This window comes from Maylandia zebra, linkage group LG5 (assembly GCF_041146795.1).
Source record: "Maylandia zebra isolate NMK-2024a linkage group LG5, Mzebra_GT3a, whole genome shotgun sequence".
Taxonomy (NCBI): domain Eukaryota; kingdom Metazoa; phylum Chordata; class Actinopteri; order Cichliformes; family Cichlidae; genus Maylandia; species Maylandia zebra.
In genome coordinates this window covers 24904531-24922645 of record NC_135171.1, presented here as the reverse complement: position 1 = coordinate 24922645, position 18115 = coordinate 24904531, and positions in this window count along the sequence as shown.

The following is an 18115-nucleotide window of genomic DNA, read 5'->3' as shown; positions in this document are numbered from 1 at the left end:
CTAAACTGATGATGATCATATGTTTACAGCAGAGAAATTTCATCACTGTAAAACTCATAAACCCTGTCAGCTGAGTGGGAGATTTTTGACCAGTCAATTGACCCCCTTGAGGCAGCTCTTGACAAGTAAAATATAAATCTCCTGCACCGGTTTCACCACCTTATTCCAAAACTGCACAAAGCAATAAAATTATTAAACTAAACCTGACGTATAAAAAACTCTTCTTAGTGCTATTGTGGGAACACAAGTAACGCTTGTTTTCTGCTAAAGCTAAAGATGTGTCATGTTTGATTTCAGGCACGAGGTTTTTTTGCTGTGTAGTCTGGAAAAGTTCACCACAAGTTGAACCACAGAAGTTTAACACATCCTTCAATTTTTGCAAGTCATGCAACTTAATAAACTTCCCATATTGCCTCATATATATATATATTTGTCAACAATTTTTCCAGTTTTTATTGAAAATTATGCCGTCTAGTGTCTCATTGCACTCTGAAATGAAAGCATAGTACAAATAAGCAATTAACTTAAAAAAGAAATCATGGACTCAATTTATAGACCAAAATGTATTCTAAAGTTTTGACTCATCTAAGTAGCCACCTTTGGCAGATGTAACAGCTGAAGAGCTTCTTTCTGCAGTAGAAATCAAATATTCTTCAGAAAGTTCTTCCCATATCTGTTACAGAAGGTCTCATAAATGTGCAGCACGTGTCGGTTGCTTTGCTTTCACTCTTCTGTCCAGTTCATCCTAAACCAGCTCGATGGCGTTTAAGTTTAAGTGCTGGCCGCTCCCTGTTTTCAAGCTTCCCATCTTGTTCTTTTTTCCTGAGGTAGTTCTGGCATAGCTTGGACTCGTGTTTTAGGTCATTATGTTGCCACGGGATGAACCCCTGACTGCTAGACGCATACCAGAGGGTATTGCATGGCACTGAAGAATGCTGTTTGGTTCAGGGTGCCTCTCACTCTCTATAAGTCACCGACCCTGGATCCAGCAAACCAGCCCCAGACCATCACACTTCCTCCCTCATGTTTGACAGTTGATGCCACACAATGTCCCTTCGCCTACTTGATGGTGTACAAGGATCCTGTGTGATGAACCGAAGATTTCAAATTTCGATTCATTAGTCCATAATATCTTCTTCCAGTCTTCAGTTGGATGGCACTGTTTCATGACGTCTTAGCAATGGCCTTTTTGCTGCAACTCGTCCTGTCAAAGCTGCAGCTTGAAGTCTTCTGTTCACAGTTGAACCTGAGACTTGCTTACTACAACCACTATTAAGCTGTGCTTGAAGCTGTTGTCCTGTGAGGCACCTATCATGCAAGCTGTTAACTCTCAGAAACTTGTCCTCTGATTCATTTGTGGCTTTTGGGTCTGGCAGACCTCTTCCTGTCAGAGTTTGCCCCAGTTTTCCGAGTGCCCTTTGATGGTAAAGGAAACTGTACTCACTGACATCTTGACTTTCTTTGCAATTTCTCTGTAGGAAAGAACTACATTTTTAAGTGTTATGATGGTCTGTCTCTCTTTCGTTGTTAATTGCTTTTTTCTCGCCATTTTTGTAGCACACCACTTTCTGCAGTACAATACTGTTTAACTGATGCTCACTGGGGTATGGTACCACAGTGTGTCCCAACACTGCCTTTATGCAGACAGAGGGGGTTGTAAGTAATCCAGAAAAGTTGGAACATCTATAGGAATTACTAGTACCAGCTCTCAAGGCTCCCCCTTTGTGAGTGTGGACGCTTCATCTCTTTGCTCTTTAAATGCTTTGCTTCTTTTATTGATTTTTATTGATTTTTATGCTGATTTTTTCCCTTTTTTCCATATGAGCTTACCTGCGATAGCTTCTGGACACTTATAGATCATTAGGACTAAAGTGTTCTTAACAGAAACAGCAACATTTTTATAGTTACCTTATCCTCAGCGCTCCGTGTGTCTGTGGCCTAGACACAGCTGAAGCCTGATTACAGCGTCTGGGCACCGAGCAGCCTCAATAGCCTGGAAAGGTGCTAACCGCTAGGCTAACTAGCAACAAGATGCCTTCCCTCTCCACAGATGACTACCACAGCCTCCTGCAGAAGATTGCAGTACTGGAGACAAAAATTCATCGCTTAGAAGTAAACGTGGAGGTAAATGGACTGTGTGGAAATGAAACAACCTTGCCTTTGATTCAAAACAATGGCGATGAGCAAGCTAGTACACAGCTAAGGAGCACAGATAACATGACCAAGAAAGTAGACTTTGTGCACTATTATAAATCCTCAAGCGATAATCCCCCCTTGGACTGTCTTGGTGCAAAACCAAGACATAAATCATGTCTCCTGGAAGGGGGAGGATGTATCACAGGCAGGGCACAGCGAGCTGAAATCTCTGAAACCGACTGGCCTTCACTTCCTACGAGACAGAGAAGCTCTTCTACCCCTGTATACGAGAGGAAACAGGACTGGACAACCGTGAATAGGAAGGTTAACAACAAACCTTCAAAACAACTGAATGTGAAACTGCAGAACAGATTTGCTCCACTATCAAAGGACCCTGGATCTATATCGGACAACCATCCATCTAAAAGTAGCGAAGTAAGGCCCGAAAATCTTTTGAAAAGTAAAAGGCCACAGGGAAAGCTAAAGGCTAGGCCTGAAACTCTGATTGTGGGTGACTCTGCCGTAAAGGATGTACAAAGGATGTGCGGTAAAAACACTAAAGTCCTCTGCTTTCCTAACGATATGGTCAACAACCTGAAGGAGAGAATTCTTCAAATTGCAGATGAATATCCAACTGTGACAAACATTGTTCTGCATACAGGGTCAAACGATGTGTCCAAACAACAGTTGGAGGTTCTGAAACAGGACTTTACTGGATTACTAAATACTGTAAACTCTCTGAATGCAGCTGTATTCATCAGTGGACCTGATTACTGTGTCTGATGTGGGCCTGTCTGATCATTACTGTGTTTTCTTTGAAAGTAAAATCTCAGCCCACACAAATATATCAACAGCAGTGATCACAAAATGGTGTATAACTGAAGACAGTAGTGAGATCTTTAACCAGGTCTTCCCATTAACACCTGACCTGCCCAGAGGTTCAGTCAATGAGCTCGTCAATAGCTTCAATGCAAAAATGTTAAATGTAATGGATACAATTGCTCCCATTAAGGTGAAGGTTATCTCTGGAAGGAAAAAGTCTCCATGGAGAAACTCCACACTGGTGAAAAATGAAAAAAGAGAGTTTAGGAAAGCTGAGCGCAGATGGAGAAAAACAAACCTCCAGGTTCATTATGACATCTATAAAGAGAAACTTCACATTTATAATTTACAACTGAGGAGTGCAAGAAGGTCCTACTTCTCTGACATCAGTTGACAGGCTAACAAACCCTCCTGTGCCAGTGGCAGCTGAACTTCATTCAACCATGGCCTGCAATGACTTTGCCAAATTCTTCACAGAAAAAATCCAAAAGATTAGAGAAGCAATTGGTACATCAACAGCAGATCCAGAATATGTACTGTGTCCACCGAAAAACTGCTTAAACACCATCAAACAGTTTCACCCTATTAACAGCAAAGACCTCCTCCTTGAATTGCTACCTTATCGTGGTGGAGGGGTTTGTGTGTCCCAGGGATCCCAGGGGCTATGTTGTCTGGGGGCTTTTGCCCTCTGGTAGGGTCTCCCATGGCAAATTGGTCCTGGGTGAGGGACCAGACAAAGAGCAATTCAGAAGACCCTTATGAAAAGAATATCGAGGGAACAGTTTACCCTGCCCAGGATAGGGTTACCGGGCAGTTCGGAGTACCCAGCCTTCTTAGAGTCCCTGGGGGGGGGGGGGGGGGGGGGGGTGGGTGCTGGAAGGTGCTCCACCTGGGGACTCTGTTGTCCTGCTGGGAGACTTCAATGCTCACGTGGGTAACGACAGCGAGACCTGGAGGGGTGTGATTGGGAGGAACGGCCTCCCTGATCTGAACCTGAGTGGTGCTTTGTTATTGGACTTCTGTGCTAATCACAGTTTGGCCATAACGAGCACCCTGTTCAAACATAAGAGTGTCCATAAGTGCACGTGGCACCAGGACGCTCTAGGCCGTAGGTCGATGATCGATTTTGTAATCGTATCACCAGACCTGCGACCATATGTTCTGGACACTCGGGTAAAGAGAGGGGCTGAGCTGTCAACTGATCACCATCTGGTGGTGAGTTGGATCAGCTGGCGGGGGAGGACGCTGGACAGACCTGGTGCACCTAAACGCGTAGTGGGGGTGTGCTGGGAACGTCTAGCAGAGGCCCCAGTCCGCGAGATCTTCAACGCACACCTCCGGCAGAGCTTCAACAGCATTCCGAGGGAGACTGGGGACATTGAGTCCGAATGGACCATGTTCAGCGTCTCCATTGCCGAAGCTGCTGCATTGAGCTGCGGCCGCAAGGTGGTTGGTGCCTGCCGTGGTGGTAATCCCCGAACCAAATGGTGGACACCAGAGGTGAAGGGAGCCACCAGGCTGAAGAAGGAGTCCTATCGGGCTTGGTTAGCCTGTGGGACTCCGGAGGCAGCCGACAGGTATCGACAGGCCAAGTGGAATGCGGCTCAGGCAGTGGCTGAAGCAAAAACTCGGGTGTGGGAGGAGTTCGGAGAGGCCATGGAAAAAGACTTTCGGACTGCCTCGAAGAGATTCTGGCAAACCGTCAGGCGTCTCAGGAGGGGAAAGCGGTGCTCTACCTGCACTGTGTATAGTGCTGGTGGAGCGCTGCTGACGTCGACTGAGAAAATTGTCAGGCGGTGGAAGGAATACTTCGAGGATCTCCTTAATCCCACTGACACGTCTTCTGAGGAGGAAGCAGAGTCTGGGGATGAGGGGAATGACCCGCCAATTTCCGGGGGCGAGGTCACTGAGGCAGTTAAACAACTCCTTGGTGGCAGAGCCCCTGGTGTTGATGAGGTCTGCCCCGAGTTCCTGAAGGCTCTGGACGTTGTAGGGCTGTCCTGGTTGACACGCCTCTGCAATGTTGCGTGGAGATCAGGGGCAGTACCTGTGGACTGGCAGACCGGGGTGGTGGTCCCCATCTTTAAGAAGGGGGACCGGAGAGTGTGTTCCAACTACAGGGGGATCACACTCCTCAGCCTCCCTGGGAAAGTCTATGCCAGGGTGCTGGAAAGGAGAGTTCGTCCGTTAGTCGAACCTCGGATACAGGAGGAACAATGCGGTTTTCGTCCTGGTCACGGAACACTGGACCAGCTCTTTATCCTCTCGAGGATACTTGAGGGTGCATGGGAGTTTGCCCAACCAGTCTACATGTATTTTGTGGACTTGGAGAAGGCATTTGACCGTGTCCCTCGGGGTGTCCTGTGGGAGGTGTTGCGGGAGTATGGGGTGTCTGGCCCATTGCTACGGGCCATTCGATCCCTATACAACCGTTGCAAGAGCTTGGTTTGCATTGCCGGCAATAAGTCGGACTCGTTCCCGGTGGGTGATGGGCTCTGCCAGGGCTGCCCTTTGTCTCCGGTTCTGTTCATAATTTTTATGGACAGGATTTCTAGGCGCAGCCAAGTGGCGGAGGGCTTTCGCTTTGGTGGCCTCAGAATCTCATCTCTGATTTTTGCGGATGATGTGGTTCTGTTGGCTTCATCGAGTGAGGGCCTCCAGCTCGCACTGGAACGGTTCGCAGCTGAGTGTGAAGCAGCGGGAATGAGGATCAGCACCTCCAAATCTGAGGCCATGGTTCTCAGCCGGAAAAGGGTGGAGTGCCCACTCCGGGTCGGGGATGAGTTCCTGCCCCAAGTGGAGGAGTTCAAGTATCTCGGGGTCTTGTTCGCGAGTGATGGGAGAAGGGAGGCGGAGATCGACAGACGGATTGGGGCTGCAGCTGCACTAATGCAGACGCTGCACCGGTCCGTCGTGGTGAGGAGGGGAAGAGGGAGCTGAGTGTAAAAGCGAAGCTCCCAATTTACCGGTCGATCTACGTCCCTACCCTCACCTATGGCCACGAGCTGTGGGTAGTGACCGAAAGAACAAGATCGCGGATACAAGCGGCAGAAATGAGCTTCCTCCGAAGGGTGGCTGGCCTCTCCCTTAGAGATAGGGTGAGAAGTTCGGCCATCCGGGAGGGGCTCAGAGTAGAGCAGCTGCTCCTCCACATTGAAAGGAGCCAGCTGAGGTGGTTCGGGCATCTGACAAGGATGCCCCCTGGGCGCCTCCTGGGTGAGGTGTTCCAGGCAAGTCCCACCGGGAGGAGGCCCCGGGGCAGACCCAGGACACGCTGGAGAGATTATATCTCTCGGCTGGCCTGGGAACGCCTTGGTATTCCCCCGGATAAGCTGGAGGATGGTGGCTGGGGAGAGGGAGGTCTGGGCCTCTTTGCTTAGGCTATTGCCCCCGCGACCCGGCCTCGGATAAAGTGGATGAAGATGGATGGATGGATGGACCTGGAGGACATCTTAGGTCAACTGAACTCCTCCTCCTGCTGTTTAGATGTCCTGCCAACAAGTTTTTTCAAAAAGGTCTCAAAGACTTTAGAGTCAGACCTGTTACAGATCGTCAACTTTTCTTTAATATCAGGTGTGTTTACAGAATCACTAAAAACGGCAGTAATAAAACCTATACTGAAAAAGGACAATCTTGACAAGACACAAATGAACAACTACAGGCCGATCTCAAATCTCCCATTTTTAAGTAAGATCATTGAAAAAGCAGTTTCTCAACAGCTCAGTTACTTCTTAAAACAGAATAACTGCTATGATGCCTTCCAGTCAGGTTTTAGACAGAACCACAGCACTGAAACCGCTCTGACCAAAGTGTTTAATGACATATGTCTGAACACAGACAGTGGAAAAATGTCAGTCTTAGTTTTACTGGATCTCAGTGCAGCATTTGACACAGTTGACCACAACATATTACTCAAACGACTGGAGAACTGGGCAGGTCTTTCAGGAACTGTACTAAACTGGTTCAAAACATACTAAGAAAACAGGAAATACTTTGTATCAATAGGTAACTTCACATCTGAGCAGACAAGTATCACATGTGGAGTTCCCCAAGGTTCCATCTTGGGACCCCCTCTGTTTAACATTTACATGCTCCCACTGGCACAGATTATAAAGAACAACAAAATAAACTACCACAGCTATGCAGATGACACACAAATTATATATCACAATGTCACCAGGAGCCCGAGGCCCTGTACAGGCTCTTGGTAAATGCATTGAGGAAATTAATGACTGGTTGTGCCACAATTTTCTCCAGCTAAACAAAAACAAAACTGAAGTAATAGTCTTTGGCGCCAAAGAAAAACGATTACAGGTCACCAGAGAACTTCAATCTATACATCTAAAAACCACAAACCAGGCGAGAAATTTGGGTGTAGTGATGGATGCAGACCTAAACTTAGAAAAACACATTAAGACAATAACAAAATCAGCTTACTATCACCTCAAGAATATATCAAGGATAAAAGATCTGATGTCTCAACAGGACCTGGAAAAACTAGTCCATGCATTCATCTTTAGTAGGCTTGACTACTGTAACAGCATCTTTACAGGTCTACCTAAAAAATCAGTCAGACAACTACAGCTCATTCAGAACTCTGCTGCTCGAGTCCTCACTAAGACCAAAAAAGTGGACCACATCAGTCCAGCTCTGAGGTCTTTACACTGGCTGCCTGTCCGTCAGAGGATAGACTTTAAAGTTCTAATGCTGGTCTATAAAGCTCTGAATGGTTTAGGACCAAAATACATCAGTGACCTCCTGACCCAGTATGAACCTTCCAGATCCCTCAGGTCATGTGGATCCGGTCTTTTATCAGTTCCCAGAGTCAGAACCAGACACGGAGAAGCTGCATTCAGCTTTTATGCTCCTTATATCTGGAACAAACTCCCAGAAAGCCTCAGATCAGCTGAAACACTCAGTTTATTTAAATCCAGGTTGAAGACTCACCTGTTCTCAGCTGCATTTGAATAAAGCACCAAATCCACACTTTTAAGCTTAAATTTCAAAACTAACATTTTAACTACTGATTTTATCTATTGTTCTGATTTTATCTGTTTTGATTTTATATACTGTTTTGTTTTGTTTGTTTGTTAATTAGTTAGTTAGTTTGTTTGCTTGTTTTAATCAATTTTAAATCATGCTTTTTATTTGTTTTTGTTTCTAATGTCTCTGTAAAGCACTTTGAATCACCTTGTTGTTGAATTGTGCTATACAAATAAACTTGCCTTGCCTTGATCAACCCCCATTGCTGCAGAATAGCTTTAAATTGTTAACCCATTTTGTGTTCCTGCAAAAGGCCTTTTTGTATAATTCTGAAATGTACATTATTTTTCAGTTTTGGGTAACCATACCTTTTTTTTTAACCTCTGGTAGTTAACCACTTACCTTTGTACCACTTAAAGCTAATCATTGGACTTGAATGACTTGAATTCCAATAAATACCTGCAAAAATTTGGGTGTTCTCAAACTTTTGACCAGTATTGTTGGCCATAGTAGTTGATGTCTTTAAAGTTAACCCAATAACCTTTTTCTTAAATGTTAAAAAGAGCAATTTCTTCTTAGATTTCTAAATGAACATCAAGAACAAATGATTCAAACTGAGCGAATGTAAATAGAAATATTTGGTGGCATCTATTACTCGGGATAAAAAATGGATTATTTGTTCATATAAGAGTTCTGTGAATTATGATGTTACTCCCTTACTTTGTACTAATCTTATGTGACTGTGGTATGTGTCCCGCGCTAATCCAAATGAGTAAGAAAGCCCAAAACCTAATCAGCATGTCCTTGAAATGTTTCATCAGACTCATTATTATGTTAGCCTTTGTGAAATAAAACATTCAGCTTTAACTCCGCTTCTTTTACCCCCTAACTTAAGCCAGGGGGCCATGGGAAGGAATTGGGCTTGCCTGTTTACTGTAGCACCTCACTGACCTTGCCTCCCTCACAGTCCTGACAACTACATTATTGTTACTGGCCACTATTGTTCCTCCCCCCTCTTCAGCTCAAACAGCTAAAACAATACAACAGCCTCTGAGATTTCTGCAACTCCTCCAGGTTTAATGCATGTTTGCAGAAATCTGTAATCATTAGTAAGATATGAAGGTGTTCACCCCTTGCAGCTGAATGTGCTCTTTCTCTGACCTGAACTGCTGAGCTGAAATAATCAACTCATTCCTGAGTCATTGTCATAAACTGAAAGGTTGGTTCGCTGTGTTGACATCAGAGAAATTTTTCCTTCAGAATCAGCAGCTGTAGAGAGGACGTGTGGCCAGTTCACCACAGCGTGACAGTCTGGTTTGGTTTAGCACTTTATGAGGAAAATTACCCTGTTGTAGCAGTCAACAGAGGGCGATAACACGCTACGTTTATGGAACACCAGGGCTCTCAGTCATGAAAAAAAACCCCATTATTTCCAGCAGTCAGGAACACTTGTTTAGGGAATAATTGTTTGGAAACATGTTTTTTGAACAGAACAAATGTTCATCAGCACAATGCACCTTTTATTAACCACTATTTATGCTGCGTTAACTTCTTCTAGGATTGTGTAGGTGTCTCAAAATGAAGACAGGTTGAGATTTGAGTGTCTGTGTCGTTCTGCCTTTTCATTGGGAGGTTGAGATTCTACTTGTGGATATACAGCTTGTGCAAAAAGAGAAAAATGGACTTGGTCACTCTGAACCTCTGGAAAAGCTTAGTTGTATTAAAGCCACATTGAGTAACTACTGGAAATAACCACATAACCACAGAAAGCTACAAATGGGGGAAATCTTAAACTCTGGCCTTTCTCACAGCACATCTAATCTTCCACCTGGAATCCTTGATTCGGAAAAGATGCACCATCAACTACAGAAGGATAACTCATATCACTGACTGGCTCTCTCTAAAGAAATTGTATCCATTCGTCTCAGATTTTAACCTTGGAAAGCACACGATACTAATATACTAGTACATGAGTAAAAGATATTGTGAGAAGAAGGATTTTTAAAAACTCTGACATGAAAGACAGAAACGCATCAAACTGTGCACAGACTACAAGGCAGCTGCCAGTAAGAGCCGAATTTACAAGAAAACCGCACGATACTTTGATGATAGGTCTGGGGGAGAAGGAGGAGGGGGTAGGTGGGTTTAAAAAGAGACAGAACACACAATAAACAAAGTGAAAATTGGACTCCATTATTAACAGTATGTTTTTTTCTTTTCTTTAAAAATTCATTGGAGCAATGTGATCATTACCGTAAAATCTGTATATAGTACTCATTAAGTTCAGCTTTGTTTGTCCACTTGTACCATAAAAACTTGCAACTAGAGCATCATCTTAATTATTTTGTTGCAAACAGAGGAAATAAATGCATTAACATCTGAATGGAAAATATAAAGATAATTCCTGAAGGCAGTAAATGCTGGAAACTGGGGAAGAGCCTTAACACATGATATCTCACTGGTTAAAAACCCCCCAAAAACAATAAAACAGTGTAGAGTAGGTGGGAGGGTTTTGTCCCCCGTTTCCTGTCCTTTAGCCAGTGGTTCTCAAACTGTGGAGTTGGCCGTGCTGAGAGGGGGGATTACCAAGAGGAAAAATATGGAGTGAAAATAAACTGAATGAAGATTCTTTTTTTAGTCCACAACAATAAAAGACAATAGCTGGTGCTGTTGTTACTGAACTTTTTTTCAGCTTTTGAGAGCTTACTTGCCTGAAAAAGACTGACCCACCACCACTGTAACCTAAGACCTTAAATCTATTATAAATATCTTTCTAATAATATTTAAAAATGTTTTATTTGTTTAAACATGTGCTTGTCTGCGCATGGCAAACTGAAGAAATCCTGAGACATTAATACGAGTCCTTTCACTTGAGGAACTCGGGAATGTCAGGTATGTTCATTACCTGTACCTTTGTCAGTCACATGAGAGCTTAAATCAGGTTGCACTGCAATAATTTTACGTTAGCAAATGGTGCTGAACGGTGAGTGAATCACTTGGAAAAAATCTACCTGACAAAGATAAAGTCAGGTGAAGGATGTGATGAAAGCTTTGGCAATTAAACTACAAATCACACCACTGGCCGACATTTAGAATCACAAGACATTTCCACATTGTTTTTATTTGTAAATTTCCATCATACCATTTCCATGCTGGGGTGTGTCACATGAGTGTGATATAATATGGCACCACTTTAGTCATTTAAGAAACATATAGTTTCATCTCTGGGACCTGTAAAAACTGATGTGCTACAGAAAGTCACAAACGCACAAACACAATAAGATTAAAGCGCTTTCAAGAAGATGTGAACCTGAAGAAATCACGTATAACAGTCCATAAAACATTCTGATCCTTGCAGTAACTGACAAAGCAAACATCACAATTTATTAGGGCATTACCACATCAGTTTTTGTTATAAAATACAGGTCTGCTTTCTAGCTTTCTAGTTTTGTAATCAAACAAAGTCATCCATCCATCCATTAGGTTTAATGGATGCTCCAATAATAACATATAAAAGCTTCCTTGTGCACTGTGCTCTTGTTTAAATTGCTTGGCATCAGTTCATATGACAGCAGATGTATTGTGTTATAAGTGTTAAACAAGAAAATTGATGATGAAATATTGGCATAAAGCAGATTCAGGGAACTGTATTAGCCTGTGTTTTATTGCATTTTTACAATGGCTGTAATTGTTTTACAATAGAAACAGGAACTGTTGCTCCATAAAAGGCTCCAATCCATATAATTTCTTCAACTGAATGATTAAAATGTTTGCTTCACATGAACACGAAGGGCCTTAATTCCTTTGGTGTTTTCTGTGTAAACAACAGACTTAATAAAACACCGTCTTGAGAGCTCTGTTTGCCTTACAGTGGCAGGTGTATCACTTCAGAAACAGGGCTTGTTCAGAGGATGCACACATGTCAGGTATCACACACTGGTGGGAGTAGAATTCCTCTCTGACACTAAAAACAAAAGAGAATAATGAAAAATGAAGCTGCCGTATCTTAAGGAGCTCAAACGAAAACAAAACTTCCCCGTGTAAATCATGAATGCTATCTTTGGACTTGGCTCTGTGTGGACAGAGAAGGGCAGAAATATACTTTCTGAAAATTATTTGGCCGATCAGCTCGGGAATCTTGGCAGGATTCAGTCAGCAGAGACCGGACTGCAACAAAGTGAGGATATGCTGACTCGACATAAAGAACAGATTTAATTATCATCATCATCAGCCATCCGAGAGGACCATCCGGCCCCAAGCCAGAAACCCCCACAATCATCTGCCAATTCAAAGGCTTATTTTTAGGGGCCAAACGTCCCCTTTATTCAGCTATTTTCTCACGTCCTCCAGGCTTTGCTCTCAGCACTTGTGCCTGGCTTTCCCCTTTTACAACTCACAGGCATTCAGCCTGATCAGAGCTTGTAGTTGTCATGAGAAAAAGAAAGGAAATATTTGGATAACCTACTTAAAAATGTACAAATACTCCGTATAAGTGCCTTATGTGTATAAGGTTATTAGAGATTAGGCTGCGGAGAAAGAGGTTTTCAGCTTTTCTGTATAAAACTGGGTGGTTTGAGATGAAAAAAATACTTAATAATCATATTTTTCATGGTATTATCTACGTGAAGTAACTAAGTAACTAAAAGTTAATAATTAAACTAATACAATTTTAATATGGTGTCAAACTAAATTACTCAAATTCAGGTCAAGTGCCTCAACTCTGCACTTGAGTTGTTGAGTAATTGGACTCTGTTCCATTGTCTGAATTCCCACACCCATAATGCAACACTGTCACTCTGAGGCAAGTGAAAACCTATTTGACCCTCACACCCTCATATTTCTAAACGTAATAGTTTTCCATGATTTGACATGATAAGAAGCTGAAGCAAGTTTAATGTCATGTTTTTAAGAAGGAAGATCATTTAATCATTTAAAACAATTTAAACTTATGTTTGTGGTGTAACTAATGGTTTAAAGTGACGACAGTGAGTACAATTTGTACTGTGATTTGTATCAATTATATAGTACTTCATATATTTCAGTACTTCACAGCTTTATTGAGCTTTAACTTTTCAGGTAATTGCATTGGTTTCTTGGACTTAAAGAAACCAACACTCTCTCTAGTTTCAGTCTTGTTGCTACGATTGTATCATTCAGTAAGAGTAAGCAGCTGTTTTAGCGAAAACCTTCTTACCAAAGTGATATACATCTTTTTCTTTAGTACACATATGATTCAGCTATGGTGTCTTTTCAGAATCGCATCACATTTTCGGCTTGAGAACCAACCAATCAATCGCTGGTTTATTTCTTGCCATATTGTTTGAGTCCATGGTTTTGACATTACATTTTTTTTCTTAGGTAAAAATGCATGCATCTTTCTCAGTGGATAATGCTACACTGAACCCACTGAATTGACCCAATGGCCAGAAACAAAGCTTAAGTTGTACTTAAATTCACCAGCTGAAGACAATAAAAGAATAATACTGATATAAAGGAGAACTTTGATTTTGTCTAGCTACCTAATGTATTTCTATACCATTGGTAAAAACATACATAGATATAGGTTGAGGTCAAAAGTTTACATACAGTCATTATGGGCATGAATGTCATGTAATTTCAGGCTTTCGCAGTGAGAGTACTGACAGGGGCTAGAAAGAGAAAGTGCATGTTTCCCATATAAAAAAAAGTATATTCTTTTCGTTGCTCCCTGTTAATTCCAGAAGTAAATTTAAAATCCTTCTCCTCACCAGTGTTGGTCAAGTTACTTGAAAAAAGTAATCAGTAACTAATTACTGATTACTTCCCCCCAAAAGTAATCCCGTTACTTTACTGATTACTTATTTTCAAAAGTAATTAATTACTTAGTTACTTAGTTACTTAGTTACTTTTTAAAAACACGATTTACAACCTGAAGAGGTGATAAAGCAATAGATCTTTCAGCCCAATTTTACTTTTTCTACATAATCCATCATACAAAATGTAATCAAATGGAAAAGTCTCTTTTTTTTAAACTTGTTTTATCAGTTTTAATCTTTTAACTTTATGCATCAAGCAAAAATGTAATTATATGCAACATTCTCTGACTTGAATAAATTAGTTTAACATTTAAACCTATTTTCTACATATTCCAGCACATAAAATAAAATACTTTTTGTGTTTACACTCACTCTTTCAAATAGATGCAAGTAAAACACAGCAGAACATAAATAAAGTCAAAGACTCAGTGGTCCTGTTGCTCTATTTTCACCTGTAAAGCAGGAGTGGGGTAGGTGGAGGTTTACCCTGGTGCAGGTGTGCCGCGGTCAGTTGAAGAATCCGTGAGTTTCTGTGAGTTTCCCATTACGTCGAGAGGTTCTGGTGCGAATGGACCGGAGCCTCCTTGACCTGCTCCCCTCAGGCAGGAGGCTCCGGTCCATTCGCACCAGAACCTCTCGCCATAAGAACAGTTTCTTCCCCTCTGCTGTTGGACACATGAACAATAACCATATGACTGTTCCCGCTACTAACACATGACCCTACGCTGTGTTCACTGCATCATTCCATGATTGGCACTGATCACCACCTGCACTCATGTATATATCTTTCAACGTAGCACTCTTAATTCTTATTCTCATGTATATATCTCATGTATAGCTCATGCACATATCTTTCTACGTAGCACTTTTAATTCTTATCCCTACTTTTATTTTTTCATGTCTATTTAAGTGCTATTTATGACACTATGTTTGCACTGAAGCACCGCAGCAATTTCCTAATGTTGTAAACCTGCTCAACATTTGGCAATAAACCCCTTTCTGATTCTGATTCTGACGTCGTTGCGCACTCGGTGCTTGCTTGGAAGTTTAGGGGTTTTTTTTCGCTGTAAAAAGAAGTTTTCTTCCCATGCACGATGGACTCTAATGTTTTTGTCACTTTTTATGGAATCAAACTCAAAGTAAGGTCAGTACTTCCACGCTTTAAACGCTGCACGCTCATACTCTCTCCCACAATCGATATGCGATCCATTGTTGATCTGCACACAGCTGTTGTCACTAACTGCGCACTCGCTTACGTCACTGTCATGAGACATTCTCGCAAAAAATCACGGTTATAGTAACGCAGTAACGCAGCGTTCCTACGGGAAAGTAACGGTAATCTAATTACCGTTTTTGCAATAGTAATCCCTTACTTTACTCGTTACTTGAAAAAGTAATCAGATTACAGTAACGCGTTACAAGTAACGCGTTACTGCCCATCTCTGCTCCTCACACACAAGGTCTTGGATAATCTCAAAGACCTTATAGTGCGGTATCTCCCCAATAGAGCACTTTGCTTTCAGACTGCAGGCTTACTCGTTGTTCCTAGAGCTTTTAAAAGTAGAATGGGTGGCAGAGCCTTCAGTTTTCAGGCCGCTCTTCTGTGGAACCAACTCCCAGTTTGAATTTAGGAGACAAGCACTCCCTCTGCTTTTAAGATTAGCCTTAAAACTTTCCTTTACAGTATGATAAAGCTTATAGTCAGGGCTGGGCCAGGTGACCGTAATCCTCCCTTTATTATGCTGGAATAAGTCTAGGCTGCTGGGGCCTTCCCATGATGCACTGTGTTTTGTCTTCACCACACTTTTTAACTCTCTATGTCTTTAATCACCATTTTGCATTTAATCATTAGTTACTCAATCATCTCTGGCTCTCTTCCACAATGTGTTTTTGTCCTGTCTTCTTCCCCTCAACTGCAGTTGGTCACAGCAGATGGCCCGGCCCCTCCGTGAGCCTGATTCTGCCAGAGGTTCCTTCCTGTTAAAAGGGATCTTTTCTTTCCTACTGTCACTGTGTTTGGTCATAGTGGGTCATCTGATTGTTGAGGTTTTTTTTGGTGTTTTGTATTATTGTAGGGTCTTCACTTTACAATATAAATTTGGCGCCATATAAATACAATGAATTATACTTAATTGAAGCTTAGGGTTAGCCTGGTTTATCTATTTCAAAACCAGTTTTTATGTGCGTTTGGGATCATTGTCTTGTTTAGTTATTGACTGGCTATGAAGCTGAAGAATTTGGAGGTTTTCTCGCTTCTTTATTATTTCATCCACTTGCAATGTACCAGTATTAGTGGCTGCAAAACAGCCCCCAAGCATGATACTACCACCACCATGCTTGACAGCTGGTACAGTGTTCTTAAATTTAAAAATCTCACTTTTGCTCACTTCACCTTTTGTGGCCAAAAAGGTCAATCAGCATAACCCTTTTCTCCAGAAGCCACTTTGCTTTTTCAGCTGCAAATTTTGGGCGAGCCTGAAGGTGTTGATTTGGAGCCAAGGCATCTTTCAAGGCCGATGCAATGGGAATGTAAAACTTGCTTCACTGTTGACGTAGACACCGGTGTTTCAGAATTTCCTGTTCATGGCAGGTTTGAGCCTTGGTGGTACTGGTTTGTTCTTCAACACCCTGACCAATTTCCTTTAACTTGAGGGGGATAGTTTAGGTCTTCTTCAAGGTCTGTGCAAAGTCGTGACACATCAAAATAACTTGTACTTGTGTACAATAGTTTGAATTGATTATCTTGGAATCTGCAGTTGTTTAGAAATGGCTCCAAGACACCTTCCCAACCTGTGTAAATCTAAAGTTTTCCCTCTTTGCTCTTTACTGAGTTCATTGGACTTTTTTTTTATTATTCTAATTATTAATCAGTCCATCAAGTTCTGTCAAACAAATCCTTTTTCTGCCAAAACAAAATAATTTGTCTGTGGTCTGGCATAATGAGAATTTAACAGGTCTAAGCCTTGTCAAGTCAAAACACATTGTTGAGTTTTCAGCATCACATTAAAAGATTTAAGCAAGTGTATGCATATATTTGAGCCAAAATTAATTCAAACTTGTGCACCCAATTCTTATTTTTGTAAGGTCAAAGGTCAAAGATGCATGTTGTACCATCAAAAAGGACAGTTCAGAGAAATTATTAAAAGCCACAAATTACCATGGCTTTTATGCTCATGATGAGTGTATGTAAACTTCTGACCACAACTGTATATTTTATAGTTTAAGGGTGTGACACATTAATAATTTAGGGTTATTTCCTGCCCACAATGACAAGACTGCGCTTGAGGGTAGTCAGAAAGAGAAAGAGCAGAGGCCACTGGTTTCCAGGAAACAGCTCATCAGCTGGATTATAAAGTTCCTATATACAAAAATACTACACGTATAACTAGTTATTACAGTACAAATAGCCCGTTTCTGTGTATGTGTAGGCATGTTAAGGAAGTAAAAAAGAAGAAAAATCATGGTTTTATTTCTCATAAAGAGGCAGGGTGTAGATGATGATCATAAGCATGTCTGATTCACTGACAAAAGTAGTTGTTTAACTGTTAAAGGCTGATAAATAAAGACTGAAGTTCATTAATTACATAAGAAAAATACCATATTTGTACACGGAGACAGATAACATTTTTATGTCTCAGTTTAACTTTTCAGTAGCATATGTTGTTTATTTTACCTGTTTAGTTTAAGAACTTATAATATATTAACCAATGTTAACAGTGTTAACTTTGTAGGGACTGACCCCTAAGAGTGTTTTTTTGTCACCGAGATTAACCCCTTGCATGTGACCATGTGATCACACACTCTGTGAGCTGTTGTTTGGCAAAGAGCCAGCCAGTCAGAGAGCTTTGTGAAGTTGCGCCAGGCATCGAGTTGACCTGATGTCCGAGTGGGTTAATAATTGATGTCCTGAGTTTGACCTTGTTGTCGCACGCGATCCCATCTCAATCCTATTTTTCCAAGAATTTCTATAAGTTTCCCCCTGACACACACACACACACACCTTTTTTGTTTTGTTCTTGTCTGTCAAAACAAAGAGACAAAATGTAATGCCACCTAAAAAAAAGCAAAGAAAAAAAAACAGAACCAAAAAAACCAGAACTCTAAAAAAGTAAAACCACTTCCCTGCTTGCTGTTCATATTTGTATCCACAGACTTTGGTCTTCCGGCACAGTGCAACATAGTTCATGTGTTGCAATCTTTCCAACAGGGCGTGTGTGTGTTTGGTAATAGACACCGAGGAGCAGCTGATGTAATGACTGTAAAACAGATTTCCAAGAGTCTGAATGACTGGAATGCCTTTAGGAAGTATAGTATTTAAAAATGGTTTTTGGTGAAACATGTGTGAGCAAGCTTCCACAGCTTTTAAAGAAAAGACAGGC